Source organism: Cyprinus carpio, chromosome B2 (genome assembly GCF_018340385.1).
Source record: "Cyprinus carpio isolate SPL01 chromosome B2, ASM1834038v1, whole genome shotgun sequence".
NCBI classification, from domain to species: domain Eukaryota; kingdom Metazoa; phylum Chordata; class Actinopteri; order Cypriniformes; family Cyprinidae; genus Cyprinus; species Cyprinus carpio.
The window spans coordinates 8,588,218-8,610,905 of record NC_056598.1 but is presented as its reverse complement, the minus strand read 5'-3'; positions in this window follow the sequence as shown (position 1 = coordinate 8,610,905).

Here is a 22,688-nt window from a genome sequence, read left to right as displayed (position 1 = left end):
AGATTCAGTTGCGCTGCCGCCTGAATTGGATCCGGAGATGACAGCTATGCTTTCCCGGGCCGCCGAGAGGGTAGGATGATTGGTTTCTCAAGGTGGTGCGTGCTGGTTCTCAGCGCCCCACCCTGGTGCCTTTCTTCCCGGAAGTGCATGATGAGCTCACCAGGTCATGGATGGCACCTTTTACTGCCAGAAACCGGCTGGTGGGTTCCTTCTCCCTCACCACCCTCGATGGCGGTGCAGCGAATGGGTATTCGGTGATTCCCCCAGTGGAGCGGGCGGTAGCGATGCAATTGTGTCCTAAGTCTGCCTCCTGCTGGTGGGGAGACCCGGTGCTTCCTTCCCGGGACTATAGGCATTTGTCTGGTCTAACCGGTGGTGCCTATATGGCTTGCGGGGAATCTGCTTCTGCCTTGGTCGCTGTGGCGTTACTGCAGGTGCACCAGGCCAAGGCACTGAAGGACCTGCACGAGGGTGGTCACGATCCAGAAGTTCTGAAAGAACTCAGAACCACCACTGGCCTTGCGCTCTGAGCGATGAAGGTCACCGCGTGTTCTCTGGGTCGTGTGATGTCCACACTTGTGGTCCAGGAGCGCCATCTCTGGCTGAGTCTGGTTGAAATTGGGGACGCCGACAAAGATCAGTTCCTTAATGCCTGTGTCCCATACCGGCCTCTTCTGTGACGTGGTCGAGAACCTGGCCCAGCAGTTCTCGGATGCATGGGAGCAGACTGAGGCGGTCCAACCTTCTGCCCGGCGGGCAGCTGCTGCCTCCACCCATCCACCGGTTGCAGCGCCCCAGCCTGCTTGTCGCCTAGGGCGGCCCCCTGCGTCCACCCCACTCCTGCGCCGCATCCGCAGCAGCCTCCAGCAAGTGGGACCGTAGAGCTGGGCGTAGGCAGGCCGCCCCACCCGTCCTGGCCCCCGTCAAAACCTGGCGGTGAGCGGAAGAGCAAGAGCTACAGCAGGGCCCATTCGAGGACTTTGCATTCAGTCGAGCCAAAGTTTCTTTCATTGAAAACTCTGCTCCTGCTTGCACTGGCCCCCATCAAGAGGGTAGGGGAACTGCACGCATTTTCGGTCGACGATTTTTGGTTAGAGTTTGGGCCGGCTGACTCCCAGGTAATCCTGAGGCCCAGGCCTGGCTACATGCCCAAGGTTCCCACTACACCCTTCAAAAGACCAAGTGGTGAACCTGCAAGCGCTGCCCCTGGAGGGAGGCAGACCCAGCCCTGGCTTTGCTCTGTCCCGCCCAAGCATTGAGATGCTATGTAGACCGGACACAAAGCTTCAGGACCTCAGATCAGCTCTTTGTCTGTTACGGAGGCCGGCAGAAGGGGAATGCTGTCTCTAAGCAGAGGATGGCCCACTGGATTGTGGATGCCATAGCCCTGGCTTATCAGGCACAGGGTGTGCCCTGCCCGTTCAGGTTGCGAGCTCACTCAACTAGAAGTGTTGCATCCTCCTGGGCGCTTGCTCGTGGTGCTTCGCTGACAGATATTTGTAGAGCTGTGGGCTGGGCGACCCCTAACACGTTTGCTGGGTTCTATAGCCTTCGTGTAGAGCCGGTATCCTCCTGTGTTCTCACCTCAAACGGGTAGTGGCAATGAGAGGCCCCGGTTAGTGTCGGCTTGCTAAAACTGCTCCAGAGTGTCCGTACTGTAGACGATGTAGAGATCCTCTGTCACCCTAGGCAGCTGGACGCGGCGGAACGTCTGGCGCCTGGCCTTCATGATGAATCCGTGAGAACCATGGAAGGCTGGGTTCCATATTGAGACCTAAGCGGTACTCGTATGCGTATAGTCCATGGTATAGCCTTAGAGCCCGTGTTTCCCCGGCAGACTTCCCAAGAGGGTTTCAATCACCTTTTTTCATATACCCCTAAAAGGATGCTATATGTGTATTTGCTCCCGAGACCTCCTTCGGGAAGGATGGGGCTTCTGCAGCATCCCTGTTCCAAGTGGAACGGGTACGTTTTCCCAGTGTTATCCAATCTCACCCAGTGAGGTAGTGCTTTGACAATGGCGAGTGGAACTACTTGTTCCAAGCCCCGGCCTACACCTAACAGGGGCGCAGGCGGCTCGCACAGGGCACTGGAAGGGGGCAGCACCCATGGCGCTTTGGTAGAGATCCCATTTTCGTCGGTCACCGACGTGGCGTTGAGAGTGACCGACTGAAAGGGAACGTCTCTGTTACGTATGGTAACCCTCGTTCCCTGAAGGAGGGAATGGAGACGCCACGTCCCGTCGCCATGGTTGCTGTACCACCACTGAGCCGCTGGCTCTCCGGCTCGGCTCCTCAGCGAAAACCTGGTATGCATTGCACCTGCTGCCTTATTATACTCACGCTGTGTGCATTGGCTCGTTTACACTCTAAGTAGATTGGTCTATCGAAGCGATATCCCATTTTCGTCGGTCACCGACGTGGCATCTCCGTTCCCTCCTTCAGGGAATGAGGGTTACCATACGTAACCGAGACGTTACATTACAGGTCTGCGCCTATTATATTAGTATGCACTTTCCTCAAATAATGCTTCTTATCCTTTCTGTTTTCCTTGTTGTTATTATATAATGTACAAAAAAATTGCATTTTACTTGTTTGTAACTTATATGGCCATTCAAACCGCTGAATTGTCAAGATAATATGCTCAGTATAGCGCCGGTTGGTTTCTGTTTCCCATCTTCTACCTTTGAGCGTCTATCAGTTTACTCAGTCATTTCCCTCAAATCACCACATGATAAATTACTTAAAAATGACAACATTTATATCCAGATGCACAATTTTCCAAGAATAACAATTCTGAGTCTGTTTGAAGCATGCTTTAAACTCAACGCAACAATGTGGTCCCGATAAATCCAATCCCGATACAACAGGAATAAAATCATGAACCCAAGACAGCTCTCGTTTAATATGTATTTGCCAGGGCACATTATACAACCAAAATCCCTTCTATAGTCTTTGATACAACGAACATTTATCCCATCACATTAATAATGCAAAGGAGAGCAAGTAGAAAATACAGTATTACTTTTAATAATAATAACATTAATCAAGAAAAAAAAAATCACGTGGAGAGTCATAATGCACAGCCATCACCAAATGGATAGAATGGCAAAACTCAAAACTAACTGAATTATAAGTTCCACCATTTAGAATAAAACAAACTAGTATTTTAGCTAAATTACTAGAACTAACGAAAATTAATGTGAAAACAGAAAATATTAACAAAACTACAATAGTATATCAATGATGCTAAAATTGTTATTGTTGCTACATCCGACAAGCCATGATGCCTTCACGCCACTCATCATGTTCTCACGCAGTGAAAAATATATCTCAGAGCAAAGAGGAAACTCACAACATGCCGACAGACAACATTTTATTAAGAAATTCAAACAATGAATTCTGTTTTGTGGCTCTTTAATGTGTTGTTACAGATCACTGTATTGCCTCAGTTCAAGTGGCATGAGAACCAATCATCTCATTCTGTTTACTAGTTATAGCACAAAATAAACATGAATGAACCAAGCGGCAACCTTCCGGTCTCTCTCGTGATACCAACATGGAAGTTACTAAAACTGCAGTTCATCGACTGGCCGCTAGAGGATGACTCCAAAAGGGAGTCAGTCCCATAGACTCCCCATGTTAAAAGGGTCATATGATGCGATTTCAAGTTTTCCTTTCTCTTTGGAGTGTTACAAGCTGACTGTGCATAGATAAGATCCCCGAAGTTGCAAAAACTAAAGTATCAAAACCAAAGAGATATTCTTTATCAAAGTTAAGACTCTGCCTCAACCCCTAAAATGCCTCATTAAAACACGCCTCCACGTCTACGTCACTGTGTGGGAAGATTTGCATAATGCCGCCCAAATGTTCACGCAAAGAAAGAAGGTGTGGTTTCAGTAACCGCAGTTAGTGTTGAAGCAGCCATGACAGGGAGATGCTGTAGGTGAAAGCAAAAGCACTTTATTTGGCCTTCCGAGAGTAGATGCATTTAGGAATCTTTAAGATTACTTACAACAGAACAGCAACGCATTTTATGGACGACCGTTTCATGAACCTAGGAGAGGAGGTAATTCTGACTTTGCTGTGACAATCTGGTGCTTCTGAATCAGCTACTGTAAGTATGTTTCCCTTTCAAGGGAACTTCGAACTGCGTCCTCTAGGGGTCGCTATGGGGAACACCTCGTCGTGACCCGTGTCTGAAGAATACAATGAAAAAACACCAACGAGTTGGCTGGCGACAGCCTCTGACGTCACTACCGGTGCGACTATAAAACAGGCACCGGGAAAACACGTCATTCTCTTCTTCGTCTTCAAAACTGACCGTTTTGTTTGAAGCGTGCATCTGAAAGAACCGGTAAGAGCGTTCTTTCTCTGTCTATCATGGCGACTACTAGCAAGCGTTTAGACGATGTGTGCATCCGTGTCGGTGGTTATTTGACACCCGATGACACACACGATCTTTACGTCATTTGTTTGGGTAAAGAGCATGCATGCGATATCTTTGAGGAGGCAATCTGTGTGCATTGCGAGCGTTTTTTCAAGGAAAAAGCTCCGCTCTCGTTCGTCTCTCTTCCCGAGAAAAAAAAAGGCAGCCATCTGCTTCCCGCGGTTCAGGACCCCCCGCTGCTGAGGCACGGAGGAGAATGAGCTCGTGAGAATTTCAGGTGGATCTGTCTGAATGGTTTAAAGAGGGACTTTCCCTATTGCGCTCATAATGGCGGACGGACGAGAGAAAGCCTCGGGAGGATGATGTTATATCTTTAACACTTTCTGATACTGAGGTTAGTGCTCTGCTGGGTTTTTACCCAGGAAAAGCAGGAGATATTTGAGGATGGTGAAGAAGCTGAGGCTTAGCCTTCTCAATTCTCCTGCCCTGCGTATGTAGAGCTGTTGGAGTTTATGGATCGCGCCTAGATGAGCATTATCTTTCCGACCATAGCCCTCCAGCTCAGGTGAGCCTTCCATTTCTGCCTGATCTCCATACAGAGATCGAAAGGAAATGAAAGAGGCCGTTTTCTTCTCGCATCCATCGGTTTCGGCATAAGAGTTTTGCCGACATCGAGGCGATGCCGAGGATGCCCCCTGTAGAAAGAGCTTTCATTCTGCGGGGGAGACATCCTCTCTTAATCTCCCTCCTTGCCATCTAAGCCCCTTCAAGAAATGCATCTTGCTTAAATGGCAAGGCATACGCAGCAGCAGGTCAGGCTGCTATTACAAAATAAATGCTTCAAGCATATCAGACTGATCTGCTAAGAGACCTGGATAGAGGTGAAGGCCTTTTTCCTGATCAGGTAGCCGAGCTGCGCCGCACCACAGGCCTCTCTCCGGGCTACCAAGCAGGCCGTCTCTGCCAAGCGCAGGACTATGGCGGCCATGGTCGTGGCGGAGAGACTTCTGTGGATGAACCTGGCAGATGTCGGGAAGAAAGATTAAGGCTTTCTTCTCGATGCTCAGGTTTCGCCTTCTGAACTTTTCGGTATTTCCGTTGAGACGGTGATCGAGAAGTTCGGGGAGACGAAGGCGCACTCCGCTGCTTTCAGATCCTTCGTTCCACGAAGGTCCAGGTCTGAGCCCCGCACAACATAGGGGTCCTGGCCTGTCTCGATCTGAGGATCAAAGACGGGCACAGAAGGCTAGTGTTGCGACTCGCACTCCTCCCCCACCTGCGGGCAGGGGTAAGAGGAATTGTGGGTCACAAGGAGGTAGGCAGGACCTAAGGGATGTGATCCAGATGAGGCAGCGTTCTCGTCTGAGTCAGAGTGATACTGAGGTATCTACTCGTTCCCTTTAGGGATTTTTAACTTCTGCTTTTATCCTCCCCTTCCTAATTCCCCTGTAACCACCAGCTCTCCACCTGATCGAGGTTAGGTGGAAACCTCTAATGCATAACAGTCTCCTATGCTGGACCTATAATGTTTTTGGCTGGTTCTATGTTCAAAGCAACCACCTTACTGATGGTCCGGACTAAAAGGAGGAGCCCCTTGAGCGGGGCTCCAGCGCAGGTGGGTGGGAGTATAAAAATAACCCTTTCTGTATATACTTATGTGTAAATTGCTGGTGGTTATGTGTCTACTAATAAACTCTGCGAGTTTCCTTTGCCGTGCTCAGTTACAGTGTTTACTAAACACTCGTCAGCACCAGCCATCCGGCTTCATGTTCCGGTATTAGGTGGCTGAGATCACAGGTTTCTGCGGGAGCCTCCTTGATCATCAGGCCTGGCACAGCACTGCAGGGAATTTCATGGATGTCCAGCCAGGTCACCCTGAGGGGTCTCCTGGCCGCTTAGGTGCTGTCGCATCCAGCGGGAAGTGAACGGTGGCAGTTACAGAAGTCTTCTTGTATATGCTGCCTCAAGTGATGCTCCCCTCGCTAGAAGTTTGTAAAATTTGAGCTTGCCTCTCCCGTGCGGTTCAGCGCCTCTGCGATGCTTAGGAACCTTTAGGTACACATGCTAAGCTCTGTGTACTTTCTGAAAACCACATGGTGGTCAGTGTGCACGTGAACACTTTGCGCACTTTCTAAAAATCCACGTATTGGTAAGTGTGCACGCAAGACTCTGCGCACTTTCTGAAATCCTGTATGGTAAGGGTTACGCGCTCCGCCTCATTCCCTTTCTTGAGATAATTAGACCTTGGTTCCTTGGGCTCCATTCAGCCAGTGTGTATTTGTTTATACACTTCAAGCATCGCTTCCCTCAACATGAGGGGCTATTCGGGCGATTCTCGTGGTAGTTTAGCAGCGCTCCCCTTTTTCCAAGAAGGGTCGCCTATGAGCGTGCTACTCTGGATTCAGGAGTTCTCCTCTCATATGAGACCGAGTTCACTGTTTTTTTTTTTCCCCAGAGCGCTCCAGCATTATTTCCACAGATCGAGTTGATGACTCTCAAACATACTGTTTTGAGATGCACCATTCCATCTATGAGCTGCTCTATCAGAGTGTCACGAGAGCCCTTCCTTAGAACAGTATTTGAAAATCCATGCTATGGTAAGTGTGCACGTGAAGTCTTTGCACACTTTCTGAAATCCACACTGTGGTAAGTTTTCACGCTAATACTCTGCGTTCTTTCTAAAATCCTATATGGTGAGGGCTTCGCGCGGTTGCTTCGTGCCCTTTCTTGAGTTGGTAAAAGCCCCGTTCATCTTGGGCGCCACTCCACCCATGTATCCTCGGATACCTATCTAAACAGGGTGTTGCTACTGGAGATCTGTTGAGACAGCTCCTTCAGCAAGCTTCTGCGGAAGCAAGCTGTAGCCCCTGTGTGACAGGCAAGACTTAGTATAAAATGCAAGGTTCCTAGCCGTATCCCTTTAAAGGAATCTTTCCTGATTCCAAGCCTTTAGCTCTTTAGGCCCTTACAATTAAGTTGGGTATGTAGCTTAGGCCTTTGGCCGTAAGGGGTATTGTCACAGACAGCCGTCTAAACGTCCCGGGGGCAACTCCCATTGAAATGGTAGAGTTGGTACTTAGTGTTGGCCATGATTCTGGCCTGCACTCCCCTCAGCATGGCGGCGTGGGTATACTGTTCCCCATAGCGACCCCTAGAGGACGCAGTTCGAAGTTCCCTTGAAAGGGAACGTCTCAGGTTACGAATGTAACCATGGTTCCCTGAGTAGGGAATGAGACACTGCGTCCTCTAGCTCCCTGCCATGCTTCGGACGCAAGCTTCAGACGAAGAAGTGAATGACGTGTTATCCCGGTGCCTGTTTTATAGTCGCACCGGTAGTGACGTCAGAGGCTGTCGCCGGCCAACTCGTTGGTGTTTTTTCATTGTATGCTTCAGACATGGGTCACGACGACCCCTAGAGGACGCAGTGTCTCGTTCCCTACTCAGGGAACCATGGTTACATTCGTAACCTGAGATGTTTGTTATTAGTTTAAGTATTTGCTATTGACTGCTCAAATGCGGAGTTTTGTGCGTTGTGTGTGTGTGTGCGTGCGCGTATGTGTGTGAGAGAGAGAGAGAGAGAGAGAAAGAGAGAGACAGTGTCACATCACAAGAGTCAGCTGTCTTAACAATCCATGGCTTTTGTACTACAAACACATATGAGCTTCATCACTGTGTCAGTCACGCGACTCTGTTCCCCTTTTCGGGCTTGAACTGATGGAAAAACTACTAATGTCTTTACATTTGTTTTGAAAGATGAAGCTCGCGATTATGGAAAGGGGTTGTTACATTTCCGACGAGTGCTTGCGGTGTTCGGCCAATCACAATGCACTGGATCAGACTCGTTTGAGAGAGGCGGGGCATAGAGGACCTAAAATAATGTACAGTATTTTAAAAAATAATATGTTTTTTTGAACATTAAAGCATGTCAACATATTCTGTTACACAAAATACACAAATAATGATGTTTAAAAAAAAGCATCATATGGCCCTTTTAAAAATGCCCAACTTTACAGCAGAAAATAAAATGTTTACAGCAAGGTACAACAAGTGGTTTTGGTCTATATAGCTAATTTTGTGTGAGGGGGGTGAATTTTTTTAAAACTCATCCGTTTAAATTATAATAAGCCTTAAAGTTCTGCATAATTAAGGGCGTGGCCACTTGAGTGACAGGTGGACTGCCACTGCTGTCACCACCGATGAGCTAGGTGGGCATGGTTCCAGCAACCAGCTCCCGCCTCTTTGCCCATTTTCAATTATCCTGGAGTGATTCGCACTGCCAAGAGGGCGACAGCCGGCTCCGCCCGCTTTAGGCTTAAAAAAAACGCTCTTCAGAAACCTACGGGTGACGTCACAGACACTGTCCATGATTTTTATACAGTCTATGGAATGAACATCAGAATGTATCTTGTTTCAACTGCGGAAAAACGTCAATACAGACTATTTGTCAAGTTCAAGTCCATCAACATAAATCTACTCTCCTGTCTGGTTTGTTTGTCCGACAAAATGGCAGATTCAGCATTATGACTGGTCAGAATGCCTGTCGATCAATCTCCCGGAGAAGGGTCAATTGTGAAAATGTCTCTACTGTTTAAATCCAAAATAACAATAAAGAACATGTCTGACATATTACACAAACATATGCAAGTGAACTGATAGAAGTGGTGTGCAACAGGCTATAACAGACATTTCCAGCTGATTTTTCTTTAAAAATTTCAGCACAATCTCATGAGAAAACAACTATTTTACAAGGTGACAATTACAATGAAATCACACAATGTTAATTGTACAGAAAAAAAAAAAAGCGTGAAGATCCACCCCAACCCGAATTTATACATAAATCAAACAAATGAATACTGATCACCATAGAGCAGCCTGATTGCTTAATGTTGTGAGACTAGTAATCATAAATGCAACCAGTTAAAGAAGGTCATAAAAAAATCTAGTCATCCAAAAACATCCATATTTATCGATGTCATATAATTGTTATAATCAATGCAGATAGCACCAGTTTTTCTCATGGTAATTTGTTATACGCTATTATTAAAAACCACACACTAAGCTTGCAGTGAAATATCCACTACAAAAACATCCATTGTGGTTATTCAGGTCTTAAATTTGTTATAATCATAGTAGATAGCACCACTCTTTCATTATAGCTATTACTGTAAAGCACACTCTAAACTTGCAGTGACTAAGATAATGATTATATTAATTTATAATTTACATTTATCCTTACCATCATTTTTTGTTTGTATTAAATTGGTATGAAAACAAAAGAAAGAAAGAAATGAAGAAATTATACATTTTAGGTTTCTTATTATTTCTGATGAGTTCAAGCCAAAGTTTTATGACAGCCAGTAACTGTTGGGTGAAAACTATAGACATGAGTGGGTAGTTCCATAAATAAATCCTATCAGTCACACAACTTCCATGATGTTTTTCTCACACTCCAGATAAAAGCTCTTTACAATAATAAATATGTTATAGCAGACAGATTAAAGATTAGCATCCAGGTATTCAAATTATTGTATAATGAACTGTTACCACACAAAACTCTCTTGAGTTCCCTTGTGCCATCACTTTTTCTGCCACCGTCTTATTGAACAGTTCTTGAGTTCTTAACCATAAATTGCAAACAGAGCTGCAATCTGGATTACATAATCAGATTCCAAAAATTGAGTACTTAAATAGATAGAATTACATTTTAAAATACTCGTAATCAGACTATAGTTACTTTTTTATTGATTACATAATTACATATTATTCACACAATATTTTGTAATAATCCTAATTGATTGATTCTCTCTCATTTTTTCATCTTTTAAATGTTCCTTTATAAAATAGCCTACCAGTACTATACATTCTGAATATACATTCAGAAAGTCTTCCAGTTTTGTCGACATTCACACAAAGACCAGTCACTAGTCAGATGGCTACACAGCATCTGAATTTATTTCTGGTTTAAGAAGTGTTTTAACATTGCATCAACTACTGATGAACACATTAATTTTATTTGAATTATGACTCAGTAGTTTAACCATGTATTATTAGGTCTTTGGAAGGCTTTTGTCTTTAAAACACATTAAAATACATTTCTTATTTACATGTAATGCAGACATTCCCAAACTTTTTTGTCATCTGAACCTTTTTCATCTAATAAATTTAAGTACCCCAGACATTTTAAAATAAATATTTTAATCATTATCACATTTGCATGTTCACAGTTATGTGACACTGGTTAATGGTCACATGACATGCAGGTAAACAAATAAAATATTATTATTACTATTATTATTATTATTATTTGATTGATAGATTAATGTTAATTTAAAATTATTTATTTTACATTTTTATAATTTAATAAATTTTTAGTATTTCATTTAACTCACGAACCCCCTGCAGTTCCTTCACGAACCCCAGTTTGGGATACCTAGATGATGTAATGTAATGTTGAAACCACTTCATGTTGTTAATTACAACAAATTGATTTTTTTTCTTACTCGTATTTTTATATCAATATGGTACAAGATCATCCTATTTAAATCAATGTGATAAGCAAGTGAAGTCAAAAGTAATCTAAAAGTAATTTAAAAAGTAGTCTGATTACAGTACCTAAAATGTGTAATGTAATGGATTAAATTACTAACTACAATTTTCAACATAGGCTGATTATAAATACATGCCTCTATATAAATTTCTGCAAAAAACAAACAAACAAAAAACTATATATATCACTGCAGTTTCCAGTTGAAATAACCACTAGAGGCAATAAAATGTCTCTGGACATTTCACTTTGAAACTTCCGTGAAACATGAAGTAAGGTACCTAATAATGTAATTACCATTTACCCAGTAATCTACCCAGCTCTGGTTGCAAAGTGGATCAGACTTTATGCCGCTAGCCAAAAGTCTGGCTCTGAGAGACTACCTATAATCCACAGTCCCACTGATAGAACACTATTTTCCCTTAAGCAGTTACTGTAACTGCTCTAGCTGAACTGCAATGTCAATCAGTGTTCTGTACTAATTTAGATAAAAATCCTAATGTACTAATGTAAAGCCTACTGTTTTTTCAAAGCTTATTTAATTAAAAAAGGTCAGATGGTCGTCCGACACCGTCTGATGCTAGAATGAAGAGGTTTGTGCAAGACAGTTCGTTTTAGATCCTTGCTGATATTAATTTCTGTGAGAACCACTATGCCGAATGAGTTTGCCAAAGCACACCATGCACACAGTGTGTGTGCTCACCTCATTACATCTGCTGCCAAAAGGCACATGTGTGGATGTTGCTATGACAGCCACATTAGGAGAGAGGGAGAGAGCGTGAGGAAGAGGCGCAGCAACTGATTTGCTATATGTAGTCATGCATATTTCATAATTCTTTCATATTTTAAGTCCCTTTGAGAAGTCATAAAACACAGCAAGGCTTAGAGACACATATGGAATGCTGTGGGATATTTGTCCAGAAGAAGTAAATGCCATACAACATAAATAACTAATATATGCTGTGTATGAATTTTATGCTAAACCTGCCTATTTCAGATATTGTGATTTTCAGCCGAAAGTCTCATGGTCATGGCTCATCTAAAAGCTAAAGTTGAAAAGCAGCATTTCTCACCTCCAGTAAACAATAGTGATATTGCTTTAATGCAAATTCAGTAAAAAATAAGTTTTGAAAAACATTTTAGACAGCATTTTGGAAATTAAGACTGGAATATACTACACCTCCTTTAAAATCCAAACATTTTTAAACACAAGGCATCATACACTTGCTGACTTTGTAAATGGTTACAGAGAAAAAATGGGCATCATACACTAACCGATTGAGGATCACAAACTCCTAGACATTTAAATCATTCCAAATACAACAAACCCTCACAGAAACATGCATCTTGTTGCTAGTAGATGCATGAAAATGAAAACAATATGCATTCTATAATCAGCTCAAAATATCAAAATAGCTACAGAGAAAAACTGGGCATCATAAACTAAATGAATGAGGTTCACACACTTACAGACTGTCATGCTGTTTTGAACACAACAAACTCAGAAACATGCATGCAGAAACATTTGCCTCGTTGCTAGTAGATGCAAGACTAATGAAAACAATATTTGTTCTAAAATCAGTTTCAAATATCAAACAACTCTCATATCCTCCTACTAGATGGAATCAAAGTCTGAGTCTGTTTCTATCATACTGTGCCTCATATTGTCAACTCTGACTTTCAGCAACTACTTGTCAGTTTATTCCAGCCTTTACTTTGTCCATTTTTGCTATAACAAAAAAGCTCCAAATGAAGTTGAATCAGAAAAAAAAATGTTGTGTCTCCAGGCGACACATAGTTGTGTTTTATTCTTGAATGATTCAGTATTTTTCAACAGATTTGTATTGTATGAGAGCAAATCAGACAATTTAAGATTCGATCAGAACTTGGTTGAAACATTAGGAGCCGAATTCCACAATGAGGCCCAAGACAATGTGGATGATTGTAAATCAGAACCTAGTGCCAGCCAGCCTGAAGTAAGCCTAACCAACCAACTCTTGCTTGGCTTTGAACAGCTTGTAGCATTAAAACAAAAGAACACATTGATAATACAAACTCAGGAAGGAGATTGTCGATTTTGGGGCAAGTAATCAAGATTGATAGTCAAAGAGACGCACAGCATGACCATCACATGTATTTCCATGATAAATGCTAAAAGGACTTAAGAACAACTATCATTTCTATACATAACTCCATATCATGCATGTAACCCACATATTTGACTATAATGTCCTAATCACTCATTGTGTATGTCATTTTGAATAACTATTGCATAGTTTATAGGTTTATAGTTGTGTTTGATATGCACGTGTTTGAAAATATTTTCTTAAAACTTTTTCTATCAATCAATTCTTTGTAAAATATATTATATTCTTGTTATAGAAATCATGTTTGAATTATACTCTGTAAGTGCGGGAAAATTCGGAGCATGTGACTAATAAGATAACAGGTTGATTTATGTATTAGGAGGAGAAACATAGTAACACCCCGAGCTAAGACAATGTCTCATTGGTCAAGACACCATTTGGGATCTGTCCAACAGCATGGTTTAAAAACTCAGGACACCAAAAAATTTAGCTTTTTTTGACACTAAATTTTGCCACTGCTTTTTTTTCTCTTTGAACGTGCTCTAGCTTGCATGCCAGCTACTCCTTTGTACATCATGAGGAGAAAATCCATCTAGTCTCATCACACTCTTCTTCTCATACTTTTACTTAGTTTCTTTTAGTTTCCATTGAGAGTTTTGCATACTGAGTTAAGTTTTGCCGCAAAGCCGTGTCTCAGAGTACGACTTTGCCCACCTCAAAACTTCAACCAGCCCACTGGCTCCGCACCATTCATCAGCCAACGCCTAACATGTCACTTCGAAGGACTACTGAACTTCCAGCCAGTCAACAACTTGGGAAACTCCTTTCTGCAATGACGGGAACCCCATAAAAAGGCAACACAAGTACTTCCAGATTCTAGCTGAACTGGTGCATTTGATTTTAAGTTTAACAGCCTCACTGAGAAACTTAATACAAGGGTTAATTAAATGATTGATGGTTGTTCAGGTCTAAGCAATTGCATATTGCTATAAACTTGGGATTTCACATTTTCACTCTTTTAAACTGATTCTTTCCTCACTTTTTGCAACTTGTGTGAAAGTGTGAGAGCATGTGTTTGTGTTAGATTATTTTGTATGTCTTAGATTTATCTAATGAAGTCTTATTTATATTGAAAATAGAAGTATTTTGTGTTTTATGTTTACAAATGAATGTCTTAAACTGCCGATCTTATTGCCGCGCTTATAAATCATGTTTTCACTATATTTTGGATATTAATATCCATTGCAGAGTTGATTTTATATGGCTCGTTCAATGAATCACTGGCTGACTCAGTGATCAGCCGTAAAACAGTGATTCTGTCTAAATACCCCATAAATAATTCCCTTTGAGCTAAATTGACCTGTTTCCCTTACAGATTGGTTGAGTGAGTGATTCAATGACTAACTTGCTTTATGCCAATGGAGGAGACTAATAGTCTGTCTGGAACACACAGACAAGGACAGTGATACAAAAAGTCAGTGAAAAGTCACTGCTATTGAACTGTAAGCACTCTCAGAACCATGTTTGATGATTTGATAGTGATATCAAAATTGCCAAACTGTGACTTTTGGAAGTGTGTCAGTGTAAAACATGGTGGCAGACAAGTCTGTTGTAAATGGTAACAAATGATTTTCATTTTGTTTTTGGTGTATTTCAACAATAAAATAATCTATTTCAATAGTATTAAAGTTTGGGCTTTAATACTAATATAACTAATACTTTAATTTTTTTTCGGACCTGATTGAATGACAAATCCAAGTAGGAACTTTCAAGATGAACTGGAAGGAAAGACAAATTTAACTCATGGGTTATTTGTATTGTTAATCTTTGGGCCCTATCAGACACCCAGCGCAATGAGTTTTATTGGCTTTGTCTTGTCGCTCCGGGACACACGGCATGACCGTATAGTAAGGGGTGTAACATTTTCATCACACGATTGAGGTATTCGGCCAATCACAACGCACTGGATTGCTGGCCAATCAGTGTACACTGGCTTTTCAGAACAATGAGCTTTGTAAAAATCGGCACGTTTCAGAAGGCGAGGCATAGAGGAGAAACAATAATGTACAGTATGTGGAAAATAATGTGTTTTTTGAACCTTAAACCACATAAACACATTGCATTACACCAAATACACAAAATAATGTTCTTTTTAGCAACATCATATGACCCCTTTAAATAGCAAATACATTTGCCCGATGGGCATGCTGGTCTAAAAAAGAGGTGTGTTCAGGCGCATTGTTGGAGCGTTGCTATTTTGAGAAACTGAAAATAGACTGCACCATAGATCAACTCAAATCTGGTCTAAAGTCTGGCACAATATTTTTTTTTTGTTATTTAAAGAGCGTGTTAGTAATATGCGCTTATAGGCAGATGCACAACATGCTTATTACACACAGGGATGCCTAGCAGCACAAAAACATTTTTAAAAATGACAAATTACATTTCGCCATGTAAATAGCGAACCCGCCATGGCGCAAGTGCAACTAACTTTTAAAGGGGATGGGAGATGAGACTTTGATTGGTTTATTGCACGTTATGCCCAAAAAACACCCATTACTCTTTAAGATAATAGGGACAACCCATTTAGACCATGCGCCTGGGCACGATGACTGTTTTCCCCTTGTTAAACTGGCAAAAATGGATTGGGACATGCCCTGAGTGCACCTGCACCATGTGCTTTAGACCATGCACTTAGATCGTTAAAGGGCCCTTAGTGTTTATTAGTAACAAATAATTCAGTAAAGAGAAAAAAAAAAAACAACAACAACCAAATCATGATTAAAAAACAAACAAACAAACAAAAAAACATTATTTGATGTGCAGCTGTATCATTTGGGGTTATTTAGAGCTTACACATCAAATTAAGACAAATATTTGGTATTGTTATTTGCTTATTATATCTGGCCAAATATTTCAGTATAAAACAATTAAGACTAATAGACTTCTCCCAATAATATTAGTTTTGTGCCTCACATATATGTAGCTTTTTTTACAAGCAATCAGGCAATAGACAGGTGTTTGAGACAGCAACATAGGTTTTTGACAAGTCATCAAGAGACAGATGGTTTGAGCTAGCACACATCAGTGAAATATTAAAGAGAACCAAATTAAAGATAAAAAAAGAACATTAAGCAGGAAAGTAATAAATTGCACCTGGGTCGGAGCCGGAGGAGGGTTAGGAGGGCACCAAGGCAATAAAATCTAAATGGAAAATGTGAGGCACAAGCTATTATTTTATGTTTCATACAGTCTTTTCATTAAAGGAATGGTCATCGCTAAGAAGCTTTCCTGGAAAAGGTAATCAAGAAATATGTTACCAAGAAACAGTGGGATGTGAGCCTTGTATAACACAGCATGTGCTCAAATCCCTATAAAGTCCCTATTAAAGGTGTCAGAATAGAGATTCAAAAAGACTCTGTGCGACAACAAGCATATCGACATCCATCTGTGAGAGACACATTAAAAGCTTTAACCTTTTTGTTGTATTATAGCTAGTATTACAGATAATAAGCCCCAATTATGTCAAATAATCATTGATGGGCCTTTTTTATGGCCCATTAAAGGATAGTGTTCAAAATGCCAGAAAAGAGCTGGCTTGCAAAATCATACAAAGAAATTTGTCCATATCTTCTTGTAGGTACTAAGAGCCAGACAAATGATGTGAAATAATGATGTGATACTGCCAGTGATTTTGTCTCAGTGTGTTCTCACCTGGACTTAAAATTGCTGCTAAACTCCAGCATCCTGAATAGAGCTAATTGGGATCCTTGTGAAACTTGATGATATTCACAGAAATGCAAATGATTTACCATTTCAGATTTTACCATTTCAGAGCTAAAAGTACTCAAGCTCCTGTAATGGGTCTTACATCATGATTCAAAATTAACTTTTTCAGAATATTTGTTTTTAAATGACACAAGCTTAGAAACTGGAGCTCAAAAGCAGAAACTTAAGGGGAATGATGAAGATAGACTAAAACAGAGTCTTAAGAAGAATTCATTAACAAAATGTAAAGGCTATTTAAAGGTGCTTTATGCAATTTGACTATACTACTAACACAAAAATACCAGACTTCTTTACTTGATCGCAGATTCTATGTGACCTAAAAAGCCTTGGCATCCATCTAAAAAGCTCTTTGACCAGAGGCTTATTAAAACATGGATAAATAAATCAAGTCATCAACTTACAGTTTAAATCTTGTCGCCTTTCACTGTCAATTGACCCTTTGCCGGAAGTTTGATTGACAGGTGATCTGACCAATCATAACATTGAACCTGCCATTTTCTCTGACAAACAACCCACACAGAAGAGATATATATATTTATTATATATTTATATATATAAAAATAAATAAAAATTAAATATGCAGAATATTCTTTTTTAAATGATATGGACTATGGAAAAGAAGCTAGAGCTCATAAGCAGGAACCTAAGGGGAATGATGAAGACAATCTAAAACAGAGTCCTAAGTCCTAAAATGTAAAGGCTATTTAATGTAAATGAATATAAAAATATCTGATATCTAATGGAATAATAATCTATATCTAATTGAAGCTCTGTTGTGTTCTCTAATGTATGACACGGTATCGTCCATCACCTCAATGTTCTTGTCAGCAGTGCCATATTTCAGATACCGGAGTGAAAAAAGGCCTCCCTCACATTTGTCAGTAGCGTATGGGTAATGAACAAGGTGGATTGGACGTACTTGTTAATTATATTTAGGACAAAGAGTCAGCCAAAGCCTTGAGTCAAGGTCTCAGTGCTACTGTGGCAAGAGCTGTGGCTGATGAAGAAAATGCACTCAAGTCTTAAATTGTCATAGCATAAAAAAAGAAATACATGAAGATGCTCATTATCATCAGGGATGAAATCATCTAGTGGAGAGTCAAGCTGAAATGACATGTGTAGCCACTCTTTAGCTGCTGTAATGAGCTCATTTGGCAAGTCACTGCTGTATTTCCGCAAACTATAAGGCATAAAAATGTAAAAACTCTTTTATTGGTAATATTGCTGCTGTACTGATATGCATTTTTTGTTAAGATAGTTTTAATGAAGGTTTACTAAAATGTACAGAGAGCAGAAACAGAAGTGTATGTTGAGGTCATTTCTGGTGGGGAAGGATGCTTATTTTGTGTGTGTGTGTGTGTGTGTGTGTGTGTGTGTGTGTGTGTGTGTGTGTGTGTGTGTGTGTGTGTGTGTGTGTGTGTGGTGAGTCTGTCTGCTTTGCACTCTTGATGTTTAAGAGTTTAATCCCTTCATTGCTATCTGTTTTTTTCCCTGCATTGTGTCTGAATAATGGATTTTAATTAATACATTTGCAAACATGTCATGTTTTAAATTTGCACTCCTTCAGTGCTGATTTTTTTCTGCATATGATTGTACCGCTAAAAATTCTCTATATTTTCATATTTTGTAGTATTTCCAGTTAATTTCCTGTGGGCACAAAGAGTGCAAGTGTGAATATTTTTTTAGCCTTTTCTAGTCATATCAATTTTTTTGTGTTCACATAGCCAGTGCCAAAATGCCGCAAAGTTGTGTACTATTCTGATGAAGTTACAATTTTTTAAATGTCAAAACATCACATTTTTTCGATCAAAAGTGACCAAAGAGCATCAGAGAGTTAAAATTCCAAGCAAACAAAAAAGTATGAGAAGTATAATTAGGGCCAAAATAATATTATACAAAGGATCCAGACCCATGTGACTGTGTCAAGATTAATAATTTTTAAATGAATGAATGAATTAATAAATAATTTAGTTTAGCTTGTTTTCCAAAAATGCAATGATATTTATGAATTTATGATTTTTTTTTCTTTATATAATTTCTTTAGACAATGATTAAGATGTTTATGCTCATTCATATTGTAAATAAATGGTATAAATTAACTTTACATGTAATAATATTACTAATAATATATTTTCCTCCCTTTGGTGCTCTTATATTCCATATATATGCCTTGTTATCAAAAGGAAGAGCAATGTCCAGAAAGATATTCTAGTTTTTTACACTTGTTCCTCTCTGAGTTTGGTTAGAGCTGATTGTCCTACACTCAGAGCAGAGCTTTAATTAAATTGCTCCCTGAGGCATGATGGAGCTGGAATCTAGTTTCAGGGGTGACTACGCTACAGGAGCTCTGAGACTCCCAGCTCTTATGCCTGGCTGACTTATACACACCAGCCCTTGTAGACATTTTGCCCTAATCCACATGACACAAAAAGAAAAAAGCAACTACACCTGGTTTCCCTTACAATTTTTTCACCTTAATAATTAGTCTTGATGACAATTCCTGTTAGGGAATTACTATGAGGCTTATAGGCTAAAGATCTGATCTGGTGGTAAATATGAGGCAGCTGTTTTAACAGTCCCTCAAAGCAATTCTTTATTAGTGGTACTTGCTAATGTGGTTCTTTCTACATCTTTAATCGTACAGTAGTTGTTAGTAGAGTAGAATGGTATCAAATGTCCTCTATATTTCTTTCGGCTTAAGAAACTAAATAAAACATGACAACATTTTCAGTAAGGGAATATAGTAAGCAGCTGACAGTCACTGGGTTTTATGGTGCATTTTGGAAATTTTTAGGGAGCCAATGACAATAGAAAATATAAATAGACAAATCTCTGTGTGGTGCATTTATGCATTTAATTGTTTCGTGATGCTTTTAGCATGACGCTAATAGAGGGGTTGTTTACCCCAAGACTCAGACATTAAAAAAAGTAATAATAAATTAAATTAAATAAAAAAGGGCCAAAAAAGTAGACCATATAACTCTTCCAAGTACGATAGCTTTGTGTGAGGTACGGACTGAAATTGAAGATGTTTTTCACTGAAATTCTACACGTCCAGAGATCTGGCACGTACTTCTTTTAAACTAAAAATATGAGAGTATACTTTGTTTACTTTTCATTTACTTAGAGATATACTTACTGTAACTAAATTATACTTAATATACTTTGCAAGTATACAGAAAAGTCAAAGTACTATGTATTTGTTTATTGATGTTTGATATTTAATCTCTTTATCAGGATATATTTAAGAAAATTTCATTTAGTATTCTAAGTATACTATGCTTTGCTGTGTTTACTCTTTTGATTGAGTAGTCTATTAGATGTTTTTTTTTTCTATTACATTAAATTAAATTATGTAACTATATACTTTTATAAATAATAAGACTACTACTAGTACATTGAGTTTATTGTAATTACTACATAAGTAAACTTCCATTTTTTTTTCAAGTTTACTTTGTTTATTTAATAAAATTTTTCTTGTTTTTGTTAGGGTCTTTGGTCCCACTTTATATTACGTGGCATTAACTACTATGTGTTTACATTTAAATTAATAATTTTGTACAATGCAGTTATTGTGTACACACATTTACCAGTATCCCACATCAATAGCAGTAGGAGCGTTTTGCAATAAAATATGAACACAATAAGTACATTGTACTTATTTTTTGATGCAAGAACAAATTAGTTAAGGCAATCTAATATAAAGTAGGACCAGGTGTTTACATGAGTGCACCACATAGAATACACTGGACAACATATAAGAAGAAGAGAATGCACAAACATTGTTGGTCCTTATGTAAAAATGTTTACTGGAGGGAGCTATGAGTATACTTTTTTTTCAAATTACAAAATAAGAGTATACTGTCTATCTACTTTTTATGTACTTATCGGAAATATACTTAAAATTATTTGGCTTATATGCTGACAAGTACAGAAAGGTCTAAGTATATTTAGTTATATACTTTTACATATATTTTTTTAATTGAGTTATACTTAAGACAAGTAGTATAATTAAGATAAAAGTATAATTAAGTACTACAAGCATACTTTACTTGTAGTTGTGTTTACTCTTTTGATTGAATAGCCTATTAAATGCATTTTTAATTTAAATACTTTTTTTCACGTATTGCTACACATTGTAAGGCCAGATTTACTAAGGTTTTTTTTTTCTTTTTCTTTTTTTTTTTGGCGTTTACTGACAGGTTTTTACTAAAGATACAGTGTGGACACAGTCATTTTTGCAGCTGAATTTATTGCATATGCATTTTTAGGAGTTTCCCTTTTAGATGCAAAGTTTATGGAAGGTCGATTTACTGGCATCTGTACCATTATTTAACACTCAAAAACGCACCGCTTATTTAACAGTCAAAGAACGGCTCTACTGGTTTGCTACCCTATGCTAATTTGGCTATTTAGTGAATCTGGCCCATCTGGCACACATCTACTAAGTACACTGATGTTGGTATGCTTACTATAAAATGTATATCTTGAAATAAGTTTACTTAATAAATTTAACTTGACTTCTTTTTTGTAAGGGCTAGATGCATCACAAATCTGCTCATTCTAATTAACCTGACATTTTACATTTTTCAGGTGTTGTCAACTGATCCCAGTGTCTTATTATGCTCATCAGCTGCAAAAAAAAAAATACAAAATAAAAAATAAAAATAAACCTTTATTAGTCTATGACTCCAGGAAAAAGTGTCACATTTCAGAAAGCTTGTAGCTTGAAATGTCCTCATGACGAAATATGATGTTATCTGAGTGTTTCTTTGAACTGTTGCCCATTCTCCAGCAAGTCTCAGTCTGCCCGCGTGTTCCTCATTAAAATTTGATTGGAGGCGCTTTGGTCTTTGACTTCAGAGAGAGCTTAGCTGATTCATATTGTGGAAAGGAGGTATTAGTGTGATTAGAACTCCACCACTTAATAGCCTCCATCATTTAAATTGGCACTCATGCAGAAATATGCTTAACTTCTGTCACATTGAGGTTAATGACAATTAATTTAAGCTAAGAAATCTGATTAAAATATCAATTATCAATTACATCATGAAAATACCATGTCATTATTTTTAAGTGTGTGAATTCTATGTGTTTATACTACCAACCAATACCAATCAAACAAAGAAGGAAAAATCTATCATTTTTAACATTTAACTATCTTGTAATATGTTCCAGAGAGAGAATTTTGGATACAAGCAAATAAACTTAGATGTTTCTCATGAGAAAAATATTTGTTTAATCTCACACATGCCTCATCTTAAAAGGATAGTTCACCCAAAAATGAAAATTCTGTCATTAATTTATCACCCTCAAGTTGTTCCAAAGCCGTAAGTCCTTTGTTCATCTTTGGAACACCAATTACAATATTTTTGATGAAATCTAAGAGCTCTCTGACCCTCCATAAACAGCAAGGGAACTACCCCATTCAAGGACCATTTACAGTAAGTAAGGACATAGTCCATGTGACATAAGTGGTTCAACTATAATTTTATGAAGCTTTGAGAATACTTTTTGTTTGCAAAGAAAACAAAAATAACGACTTTATTCAATGATTCCTTCTTCTCCAGGACAGTCCACTGCCATTATCGAGAGTACCATGATGCATGTAGGTGCATTCCTCTGCTCGTAGTTCCCATGCATCTCGTAGCTTCATAAAATTAAGGTTTAACCAATGATGTCACATGGACATTTTAACAATGTCCTTACTACGTTTCTGGGCCTTGACCGTGGTAGTACCCTTGCTGTCTATGGTGGATCAGAGAGCAATCAGATTTCATCAAAAATATCTTAATTTTTGTTCCAAAGACGAATGAAAGTCTTACGAGTTTGAAATGGCATGAGGGTGAGTAAATAGTGACAGAATTTTCATTTTTGGG